This window comes from Marmota marmota, unplaced genomic scaffold (genome assembly GCF_001458135.2).
Source record: "Marmota marmota marmota unplaced genomic scaffold, marMar, whole genome shotgun sequence".
NCBI classification, from domain to species: domain Eukaryota; kingdom Metazoa; phylum Chordata; class Mammalia; order Rodentia; family Sciuridae; genus Marmota; species Marmota marmota.
Window position 1 is genome coordinate 28,210,134 of NW_026000037.1, and position 12,701 is coordinate 28,222,834.

General features: G+C 38.1%; 1 pseudogene; it reads left to right on the forward strand.

The window, feature by feature from the left end:
• The first annotated feature begins 3,438 nt into the window (after positions 1 to 3,438).
• Positions 3,439 to 4,751, forward strand: LOC107136681 (annotated as a pseudogene).
• Positions 4,752 to 12,701: the final 7,950 nt, after the last annotated feature.

Below are 12,701 nucleotides of genomic sequence, written 5' to 3' on the forward strand. Positions count from 1 at the left end.
AGAAAACTCCTAGAACTAGTAAATGAGTTCAACAAAGTGGCAGGATATAAAATCAACACCCATAAATCAAAGGCATTTTTGTATACCAGTGACAAATCCTCAGAAAGGGAAATGAGAAAAACTACCCCATTATCAATAGCCTCAAAAAAAAAAATACTTGGGAATCAACTTAATGAAAGAGGTGAAAAATTTATATAATGAAAATTACAGAACTCTAAAGAAATAAATCAAAGAAGACCTTAGAAGACAGAAAGTTCTACTTTGCTCTTGGATAGGCAGAAATAATATTATCAAAATGACCAAACTTCCCAAAGTACTCTACAGATTTAATGCAATTCTGATCAAAATTCCAATGACATTCCTCATAGAAATAGAAAAAGCAATCATGAAATTCATCTGTAAAAATAAGAGACCCAGAATAGCTAAAGCAATCTTTAGCAAGAAGAGTGAATCAGGTGGCATCACTATACCAAACCTTAAACCATACTACAGAGCAATAGTAACAAAAACAGCATGATATTGGAAACAAAGCAGACTAGTAGACCAATGATAGAGAATAGAGGTCACAGACAGTAACCCACAGAACTACAATTATTTTATATTAGACAAAGGTGCAAAAAACATGCACTGGAGAAAAGATAGCCTCTTCAACAAATGGTGCTGTGAAAACTGGAAATCCATATGCAACAAAATGAAATTAAACCCCCATCACCATGCACAAATCTCAACTCAAAACGGATTAAGAACTTGGGAATACAACCAGAGAACCTGCGTCTAATAGAAGAAAAAGAAGGCCCTAATCTCCAACATGTGGGATTAGGCCCCAATTTCCTTAATAAGACTCCAGTGGCACAAGAATTAAAATCAAGAATCAATAAGTGGGATGGACTCAAACTAAAAAGCTTCTTTTCAGCAAAAGAAACAATCTGTGAGGTGAACAGAGAGCCTACATCTTGGGAGCAAATCTTTACCCCTCACACATCAGATAGAGCACTATTCACTAGGGTATATAAAGAACTCAAAAAGCTAAACACCAAAAAATCAAAGAACCCAATCAATAAATGGGCCAAGGAACTGAAGAGACACTTCTCAGTGGATGATGTATAATCAATCAACACATACATGAAAAAAAATGTTCATTAACACTAGTAATTAGAGAATTGCAAATCAAAACCACTCTAAGATTTTATCTCACTCCAGTCAGAATGGCAGCTATTATTCATACAAACAACAATAAGTGTTGGTGAAGATGTGGGGAAAAAGGTACACTCATACATTGCTGGTGGGACTGCAAATTGGTGCAGCCAATATGGAAAGCAGTATGGAGATTTCTTGGAAAATTGGGAATGGAACGAACATTTGACCCAGCTGTCCCTCTCTAAGAACTTTAAAACAGCATACTATAGGGACAAAAGCCACATTAATGTTTACAGCACCGCAATTCACAATAGCTAAACTGTGGAACCAACCTAGATGCCCTTCAATAGATGAATGGATAAAAAAAAATGTGGCATATATACACAATGGAATATTACTCAGTAATAAAAGAGAATAATATCATGGTATTTGCAGGTAAATGGATAGAGTTAGAGAAGATAATGCTAAGTGAAGTTAACCAATCCCCAAAAAACAAATGATGAATGATTTCTTTGATATAAGGAGGCTGATTCATAGTGAGATAGGGAAAGGGAGCATGGGAGGAACAGATGAGCTTTAGATAGGGCAGAGGGATTGGAGGGGAAGGGTGGGGCCATGGGGTAATTAATGATGGTGAAATGTGATGATCATTACTATTCAAAGTACATGTATGAAGACACAAATTGGTGTGAATATACTTTGTATACAACCAGCGATACGAAAAATTGTGTTCTATATATGTAATAAAAATTGTAATGCATTTTGCTGTCATATATAAATAAAAAATGTAGATAAAAAATAAAACACCAAAAATACATACATCCTGTAGAATATATTGTCTATTGGTTCTGTATTTATGGTTGAATTCATATATTCATTCTCACACAAATTTTCTCAGGCAACAAATGAAGAACATATTTTCTCAAAGAGAAAGTATATTAAAGAAAGAGGAAGACTAGGGTCAATTATATGGGATTCAAATTTAAGAAATAAAAAAAGAATTCTAGGATGATGACAACTAAAAATCCCTGGGATGATAGCTATATACTACTTTAGTCTTTTTTTTTTTTTTTTTTGATGCTATTGCTGAGACCAAAAGACCTACCATGTACAATTAGAGGAGAAAAAAATTATTTGGAAGCTCATGGTTCCAGAAATCTCAGTTCATAGAAGGCTGGCTCCATTTCCCAGGGCTCACATCATGGAGAAGAGTGTGGCAGAGGAAAGTCCTGGGAATATGTTGCAGGAAGCAGAGAGCAAGATCTCTTCAACAAGGAAAACATACATACCTCAAAAAAAGAAAGTTCTCAATAACCTACCTCCTCCAGCAACTGCTAAGAGCCAAGTATATGATGCATGGCATTTTTGGCCGAAAGGTGACGCCAGCTAGCCATTGAGATGATATGATTATGTTAAGATTTGCATTCATATGGATATTGGACTCCTGCCCTTCACCTAGGCCGGCTACGGGACTCCTGGAGAGTTCCCATTGGTTGGGGAAGTACAGTAGGAGGGAGTTCCTGGGGGAGGAGCTCTCTCTGCGGGTCTGAGAGGAGGCCGCGTGGGTGGAAGAAAAAATTCTTCCCGGGTGGTACCGGACATTGGCGGCAGTTTCAAAAAATAAACTTTGTTCCTGCTTGAGTGGCTCGTGATTTTGTGCCCAGCCAGACTTCGGCAAGCAACACCCTACCTGTTTTCAGTTATCTACTCAGTTAATCTCTATCAGGGGATTAATTCACTGATTGGGTTTAGGCTTTCATAATCCAATCATTTCATTTCTAAACCTTCTTGCATTGTCACACAGATGAGCTTTTTGGAGACACCTAATGTCTAAACCATAACATATACTTATAAACTGAAAATTACTAACAAGTTTCAGATTAGTGTAGATTAACAGTTTGAGAAGAAAACAAAAGCCAGACATGTTTTTAAAATAATACTGAAAAGAGTCGCTAGTGACTAAGACAAAACACAATTTTCCTGGCATAAAGGCAGGGAACCTTTATTGGTGAACCACAGACGTCTGTCTGTTACAGTACATCATAAGCCTAGGAAGCAGGGACACCAATGACACAGTTCCAGGGCCTTGCATGTACCATGATGATGCTTTGCCTGAGATTACTGTCAATTTTGTGGTGTGAAGAAGAATTTATTCTTTATTACAATGTGCAAAGTAAGGAGAGTCTGAGCAATGAATGCTTTTACAGGGGTTGGTATATTGGCTAAAACAAAAGTTTCTGAATGGCTTAAAGAAATGATCCAGGAGAGGTAGACTTCACAAGCAGGGTGGGGCAGTGGCAGATGTCATGCAGCGCAGGCTGGATCCCTTTGGACAGCATGTGGGGAACCAGGCCCATGGTGCTTAGAGGGCCATCCAGGGCTGGGAAGAGCACCCTGCTGAAGAGGTTGCTCTAGGAGCATGTCTATAATTTTTCTTTCCCCTATGACTAATTATGATCTTCAGAACTGCAAAATAATTTTTTTTCTTTTTCTGAAGACAAAAAATTCCCCATATGTTACAAGTTCAACGTCACTTTCTTCTGTCTAATTCTCTAGCTTTTCACAAACCAAGCCATAATACTCTGAAAAACTAAGCATGCTTGACTACCAGAGAAAAAGCCAAACCCACCAAATTTCTGAAATTCACACCGGAGTGTCCCTGTTCTGGCACCATCTGCCCCCACATACGACTAAATCAGGGTCATTCCAAGTGAATTGGGTTGGCACTGAATAATCATACAGACACACAAAGTGCCTTTTTCTTGGGGTCCAGAGAAGGCTCCTCAGCCCCAGATCCCACAAGGGAAGTGAGAGAGACAGAAAAAAGAGAGAGAAAGCACTCCTGAAACCCTATTTTTTGAGCAGAAGACACCCAAATGAGGCAAGGGATTGGGTTTGCGGGGGGGGGGGGGGCGGGGGGAGGGTGGTGTAACCTAGTCCCATTGGGTGACGCCCACTCCTGGAGCTATAATTTCTTGCCCAGCTAAGGTGAGGTCCACCTGCTCTCGCACTGCCACCGGAAGCCAGTTCCACACCTCCATCGTGCAAGGCTAAGGGTAAGTGCTCAGCTCCTGTTCGTGCTGGCCCCTGACAGCATGGCAGCGTCTTTGGTTTCAGTGTGTCCCATAGGACGAGGGACCCGCGGCCTGGAGAGGAGAATGGCAGAGATTCTACTTTGTGACCAAGGAGGTGATGCAGCGTGACATCGCCGATGGGGACTTCATTGAATGAGTTCTCAGGGAACCTGTATGGGACAAGCAAGGCGGCTGTGCAGGGTGTGCAGGCCATGAATCGCATCTGTGTGCTGGAGGTGGACCTGCAGGGCATGCGCAACACCAAGCAGACAGACCTCAGCCCCATCTACATCTCTATGCAGCTACCTTCACTGGACTGGAGCAGTGACTGCGCCAGCGCAACGCAGAATCAAAGGAAAGCCTGAGGAGGCAGCTGGCTGCCACTGGACAAACATGGGCAGCAGCAAGGAGCCGGGCCTGTTCAACCTGGTGATCATCAATAACAACATGGATGAGGCCTATGTGGCACTGAAGCAGGCACTCTCTGAGGAAACCAAGAAAGCTCAGGGGACAAGCCATGCCTGAGGACCAGCTGTCCATTCTACAGGTGCTTCCTGTGCCCCACATCTGTCTGGGCTCCAGGTGCTGCCTGGCTGGGCTCCTGAGGATCCACGCAGGACCCAGGATGGGTTCCCATTTTGGGGTAGGCATGGCTGCTCCTTGCTGGCCACATGGCAACTCTGCACCTCAGCTGTTGTCTGGCATGTGGGGTAGGATTGCTGCCCACCTCCCTCCCTCACTGTGGCTGGAGAACTGAGGTGTCTCCCATCTGCCCTCCCTTGGCTGTCTCTGTCCCTTCCCCTGTCACTCCCGCTGGATCGGGGCTGACATCCTAATAAAATGACCATTGGCTTAAAAAGAAAAAAAGAAAGAAAGGAATGATCCAGAAAACATGCCAGTAAGGAAAAAAATTTCTTAGAGGCAAAGGAAAATTAAAACTTGTGTTTATAGAAAAAAATGTTAATAGATTAGAAGAAACTCAATACTAACAAAGTTGTGCTGTGTAGAAGGAAACTCTAGTCTCAGAGTGATAATTTGGGTATCAGAATTTATTCAATAAAATCACATTATTTTGATACTAACATCATGGTTTTTTGCTCATCTAAGTCAAAAACTAAATTTAAAGCACTTCAGGTATGAATTGGATTGTTAGGGAAAAGAATGCTTTCTGACATTCTGGGAGTCCAAAAAACATCAAGTCGAATGTAATTAAGTAACGAGCTATGAGAAATAAATTAAATCTTTTAGACCCCAGGTAGATATCTGAACCTTTCTTTAGTCAAGTCATAAATCCAGAAGTGTATGTACAAACCATATATAATAAGTACAGTTTTCTGATGTCAATTGAGTAGTGGCTTCCAGGACTCCAAGAGGCTTTAAGACACTTTTCTTCCACATCAACATCTGAGGATTCTAGCAAAAGTTGGGGATACAATGAAGTTGAGGCCTATTTTCTGTTGCTATAACTGAATATAAAAGAGTGAGTAATCTGTAAAGAACAGACGTTTATTTAGCTCATAATCTGGAAGTCCAAAGTTGAGGGTCTGGTATCTGGTGAGGGCCTTTTGCTGCATTATGACACAGTACGAATTATCATATGGTCAAACAGTGTGACTCAGTTCAGGTCTCTTCTCCTTCTTACAGCCACCTGTTTCTTCATGGGGGCCCTCCCCTAATGACCTTAATTAATTCTAATTACCTCCCAAAAGTCCTTCCTCTAAATGCCACCAACATATGATTTTGAGATTAATTTTTCAAAAGATGAAATTTGGGGAACACATCAAACCATGGAAAATGCCTTATGTTTTAGTACATTTGTCTTAAAGTAATGGAAGCAAGTGCATTTTGTGTGCATACAGGAATAAAGATGATAGGATCATAAAATAGGCAAACCAAGACATGAGGCAGAGTAGGTACCTTTGCAACTCATAACAACAAAGGAAAATCTGAGACTGTGAAGAACAGGGCATTAGAATACCAGCAAATCTTGAACAACTAGCTTTTAGGAGAATAGCCAAGTTGAGTGCCCGGAAATCAAAAGATATGGCAGCTCAAGGCGGAGTCACTAAGGGTCTCCATCAGTCAGACAGGGAACAGCATAATGAACCTATTGATTATGACTCTTCATATCAAGCTTCTTGCCAAGAGCAAAGGTCCATAAAAAAAGGCAAGAAAAAGGCTTGGTATAAGCCAGATAGGGAGTTAGAATCAGAGCCAAGTGAATTGTGGTTTAGGGAGTATATCAAGCCCAGCGAGAAAAACACTGAAAATTCATGATCTGGATTCATATGTCAGGAAACAAATGAGGGGGAAAAAAAACTTCCTGCAGCAAAAGGCTCATATGCTCTAAGAGCTTCAGGGTCATGCCAATTACAAACCAGCAAAATTATTCTACACTATCTACAGGTAGTGCTAATAAAAATGCTTTAACCTCCTCACCTGATCAACCTGTTAGAGAATGGTGGTCAGCTTTGTCCAGCTGGGAGGACCTATGTATAACAAAAGTAAGGAAAATGAGATCATTATGGACAACAGGTTCATATCTGGAGCTTCATAAAAGAAGTGACACTTTAGTCCTATTTCAAAGCTGTATATATGCTGAGAGTCCAAGGAACTTTTGTCAGTGAGATCAGAGTTTTTAATAAATAGGGTTATTGGAGTTCTATGCTATACATTTCCAAGAACTATGCTCCTTAGTAGGCCAATGAATAGAAACGTCTGCACATTTACTCAGACAGATATTTGTTCAGTGTGATAACAAGATTGCTAGGTTTTTGATCTATGTAACAGTTTATGAAGCCTACTGGAGAGTCATGGAAAGAATGATCAAAGCAAGGACACAAATAATCTATATATTTTTTTCCTGTAGAGCCTTAAAAAGTCTTTTTTATGCACCTTTCATTATCCTTTGAAAAAACTTGTAGAGGAATAAAAGCAGATTTCTGGAGAAGTCATCAAGAAAAGCCACAAATCAAAAAGACACTTCAAACAGACATATTTTTAATGAACTGACTGAAGGTATTTTTCCCCCCTGTTCCATCCCAACTTATCTCAAAGTGAAGGTGGCAGGTATTCTATCAATCAGCACTTCTCCAAATCTAACTGTGCTATCAAGCAACTTTCTTTGGTAAGACAAGACTTAAAGAGGATGGAAGCATGCCTTACAGCACCAAATGAGTTTTGTTTGGTTGGGTTTTTTGGTGTGTGGGTTTGTTGTTGTTGTTGTTTCTTTGTTTTTAGCAATTTAGTACACCTGCTTTCCTCTTATTGCACAGGTATAGCGATGTGGCTTGGAAAACTTAAACTTAAATCTATCCCTCTATCGCAATTTTAATAGAATATGAAGTCCCTCTTTATAAAGGCTTTTCAATGGCTTTTCTTGATTTCCCAGAGTTATAGACTTCAACAACAAAATGAAAAGATTTTTCAATAGGTGGTATTTTTTTCTGTGTAAAAGGAATAGGTAATTTCTTCTGACTATTTAGAGGTTTTGGATGGATAGATTCATCATTTATGGATAAATAGTCTCCATCCAAAGAGTCAAGTAATTTCTATAACTGTCAGTTCTTAATATGACTCTAATTCTAAGTCTGCCAATTACTTTAGTGTTAGAAGACACTGGTGAGATTATCTGACCTTTCTTCTATGTTCTAATCAATAAGATATAATTGCCCATGAGTTCATTTTATGGAGTGAAGTTTAATACTATGCTAAGGTTTCATGGCTTAAAATAAAAGGACATGAGAATTCGGACACCTGCCTATTGTGTAAGGCCTCGATCTGCCACACTATGCTCCTTTTCTTCTGGAAGAGTGACTAATCTAAGCCATATTATGATATGCCAGGCATGTAGACATTAACTCAATAATTAAATTCTGTGAAATTTCCAAGCTAGATTAGATGATTAAACAATGTCTTCATAATAATTCCATAATTTAAACAACAAAAAGTTTTGTAGAGTGAGAACAGTTGTACACATAGCTTTTTTCTTCTTAAAGCAGTAAATAATAATGAAAAGCATTGCTAGAATTATTTAGATAAAACTAATGTATATAATTATATAATTCCCATATATAATGGTAAATATATCATGGTTTAGGATAAAATTCAAGTTAAGAATTGTAATCAAAGAAACAAAAACAATGCAATTGCTATACCACCATATCCAGTTTCTATGTATATTCTTATCTTGTTTTAGAATAAATTATTTTTTTTCATATTTCATGGAAAAATGCAGGTATTTAAAAAATAGGATTTACAAATTAAGTTTTCAAACATGACAATGATGTTTTAAAAGCATATTAGTATAAACTGGACATGATTATTATACTATAAAATTATTTTATTTATTCATTTTTTATTTATTTGTTTAAATACTGGGGATTTAACCCAGTGATACTTAATGCTGAATTATATCACCAGCTCTTTTTATTTTTTGAGATAGGATCTCACTAAGTTACTTAGGGCCTTGCTAAGTTGCTGAGGTTGGCCTCAGACTTGCAATCCTCCTACCTCAGCCTCCAGAGTCACTGAGATTACGGATACACACCACCATGCCTAGCTGTTTTTATTTTTATTTTTTAATAATGTTTGTTTATTTGTTTTTTTTTTAATTTCATACATGTAGGTAATAATGTTTCTGGAGAACATGTCCATACTTACTTATTTATGTAAACATTAATTTATACATAGCCTTGTCCCTAAAGGAAGGTAAATTTTAAAGACATAAACCATAACAATGTATCTTTAGATGGTTAGTTTAATTCAAGGATATATTGTAAATACTTTTGTTGGTATAGGTTAGATTCTAATTTGGTTAAAAGAAAAAAAGCAAGTATTAATAATTAAAAAAAAATAAAGTCTTGGTTTTTTGTTTACTATAAGTCTGGTTGTGGGTCAAGGTGGCTCTTCAGGCAAATGTCCTTCATACAAAGACTCAAGCCACTGAGCCTGCTTTTACCATCTTGCAACAATTTTCAGAGCATATCATTTTTACCTTTGAAAAATATTTTGAATTAGAGGAAGATACTCCACCCCTCTCTATTGGATTTGTACTCCAGAGAGCATCAGCTGTGGCAGGTTTCAGTGGTTGTGGGCCATAAGTCCACTTCAGAAGTGTGGGCCTTGGTCCTTCCCAAGTGTTGTGCTGGTCTTGTTGGGTTGTGGACTCAGGGTGTGAAACAGTTGAAGGAGTTGGTGTCCACAAATGTGACATGGATGTCTGGGGCTTGTCCATTCACTGGCTCTATCCAGAGTCAGGAGAATCCTACCATGTCTGACCTATGTCAGCTTATGAGACATCTGGGCAGAGGCTTGTGGGATCCTAAAAGGAGAAGTACCACATGATCTCATGCATATGGAATATAAAGAAAGCCCATCTCATAGAGGTTGAGGGTAAAATGGTGGTTATTAGAGGCTAAGGAAGTAGGGGAGGGATGTAGCGATGGTTAAAGGTCAATGGATACGTATTAAGTTGCATTTAAGTAGGAACAAGGGTTCTGGTGTGCTGCTGAACAACAGGGGACTTTAGAAAACAATAAACAATAAAATACTGTACATGTCAAAAAAATGGAAAAAAGAACTTGGAAAATTTTCACAATAACAAAATTATGAATGTTTAAGGAGCTAGATAGGTATAACCTGATTTAAACATTACACTGTGTGTGTGTATCAAAACATTATGTGATACCTAATTAATGTTTTTATGTATCATTTAAAAGTAAATCTAGGCCAGGCACGGTGGCACATGCTTATATCTCAGCAGCTACAGAGACTGAGGCAGAAGGATCTCAAGCTCAAAGCCAGCCACAGCAAAAGCGAGGTGCTAAGCAACTCAGTGAGATGCTGAACACTAAATAAAACACAAAATAGGGCTGTGGGAACTCAAGTGTCCCTGAGTTCAATCCCCAGTACCACCTCCCAAAAATTTAAAAATAAATAAATAAGTAAATCTAAAGGGGCTGGGTTTGTCATTGAGTGGTAAAGGGCTTGCCTAGCACATGTGAGGCACTGAGTTCGATCCTCAGCTCCACATAAAAATAAATAAATGAAATAAAGGTATTGTGTTCATCTACAATTAAAAATATTTTAATTAAAAAATCTAAAGAAATATAGATAAATAATAGTTTAAATTTAAAAAAAAATCTTTTTAAAAGCATTCTTTAAATGTATCTGTATAAGACTATCAATTACAGTTTTTATTCTAAGCCACAAGTATAAATCTGTGGAATGTCTTTAAAAGAGTACTTTAGAGGGAGATTTATACCATTACATACTTATGTTAGAAATTCAAAATTTTTAGTCAGTTGTAGTGCATGTATTTAATCCCAGCAACTGAGACAGGAAGATCACAAATTGAGGCAAGCCTCAGTAACTAAGTGAGACACTGCCTCAAAATATAAAGTTCATAGGTTGGGGGTGTAGCTCAATATCTTCGGGTTTAATCCTCAGTACAAAATAAAAAATAAAATAAGAAAAGAAGAGAAAAAAATAGTCTTAAATCAATGACTTTACTTCACCATAAGGAACTAACAAAGAAAATTAAGCCCAAAGTAAACAAAGGAAGAAAATAATGCAGATCAAGCCAAGATAAATGGAAAACAAACATTAGTGAAACCAAATGTTTGAGATCAATAAAACTAAAAATCTGCAGTCATACTCATCAGGAATAAAGGAGGAAAAAACAATCCCACAAAACCCCATAACAATAATATTGCGAATGAGAAGGGACCTCTCTAAGAATTCCACAATTCTTAGATAGTAAAAGAATAATTATTAAAGGATGTTATGAACAACTTTATACCAATACATTTGAAAACTGAAAAAAGTGAGTATATTTCTTGAAAGACACTAAAGAAGAAATAGATAATCTGAAAAATCTGTATCTATTAATGATATTGCAAGTTCTAGCTTAAAGGCTTTTCTTTTTTTTTTTTTTTTAATTTTTGTTTTTGGGTACCAGGGATTTAACTCAGGTAGTCTCTGATTTAACTCAGGGGCACTCGACCACTGAGCCACATCCCTAGTCCTATTTTGTATTTAATTAGAGACAGAGTCTGAGTTGCTTAGCACCACACAAAATTGCTGAGGCTGGCTTTGAACTCTTGATTCTCCTGCCTCTAGATTCCGAGCTGCTGGGATTAAGGCATGCACCATCACATCTGGCTTTAAAGGCTTTTCATAATGAAAATCCAGGCTGAGATGGTTTTACAGGTGAACAGCCCTTTAAAGAAGAGATAATATCAGTACTATCCAAAAAATTTGAAGAGAATATTTACTGACTCATATGAAATCAGCATTATCCCAATATCAAAACCAGACAAAAACAGTACATGATTAACTTCTAAAAAGAAAAATAGGGAGCTGGTAGTCTCTGATTCCAATAGCTACTATAAAGTGACAGAAATCAAAATACCATGATAAATGAATTTAGCAAGGTTGCAGAACACAAGATCAATATGGAAAAATCAGCATATTTCTACACTAGCAATAAATAATCTGAAAATAAAATTAAGAAAAGAATTCTATTTATATTAGTATCAAAAAGGTGCTACTATATAGCATTTACAAACCTTACTCAATATGGTCAAAAACCTAAGTTCTTATATTGACACTGGGGAAGGGGGGGATTTTTACCCAAACCATAACATAATGTGCTGGTTGTGTAGCTCAGCAGTAGAGTATTTGCCCAGTATACCCAAGGTGCTGGGTTCAATTCTCAATACTGAAAAAACAAAACAAAACAAAAAAATTCCAAACCATAATATAAAGTTTAATTTATAAATTTGACACAGAAGAGATTAATAGCAACTAATAATAAAATAGAACAAATATAATATAATAAAAGTTATATGAATATGATCACTCTAAGGTAGCAAACTGTTATTGTACTGTTCCCATCCTTCTTGTGATGATGTAAGATGATGCACTGCCTACATGATGAGATAAAATGAGGTGAACTATGTAGACATTCTGACCTAGCAGTTTGGGCTACTACATATTGTTGAGAGCCACAGCCAAAGGGGCCCCAGCAAACTTCCAGCTGCCAACAAACTTCTAGCTGCCAGCTGATGATTGGCTCACAGCAGCCCCAGCAACTTCTAGCTGCCAACTGATTGGCTCCTCTGTGGTGATGCTCATTGGGCTGTTTCCCTGCCCTTTCAGACCATGGAGCTGCTCATTGGGGGACTTTTTTGGCTCCGCCCACACGACCCAGCCAATGGGCCTCAAGAGCAGGAGGAGTGGGGGAGGTTGAGAGGCTTGTGGGAAGCCGGTGGTGGCAGTTGGGCTCTGAAGGTTTTTCCTGAGGAGCTGTTTTGTTTGGCGTGTGTGGTTCTAAAAATAAAGTTCGTTTCTTTTGACAAGTGGCTCCTGAATTGTGCCCAGCCAGACTGCGGCAACAGATGGCTCATTTGAACACAAGTCTTGCAATACTTTGGCAGGAGATATGATAACCAAGATAGCTATTGAGCGACTAATGGGAAGGGAATA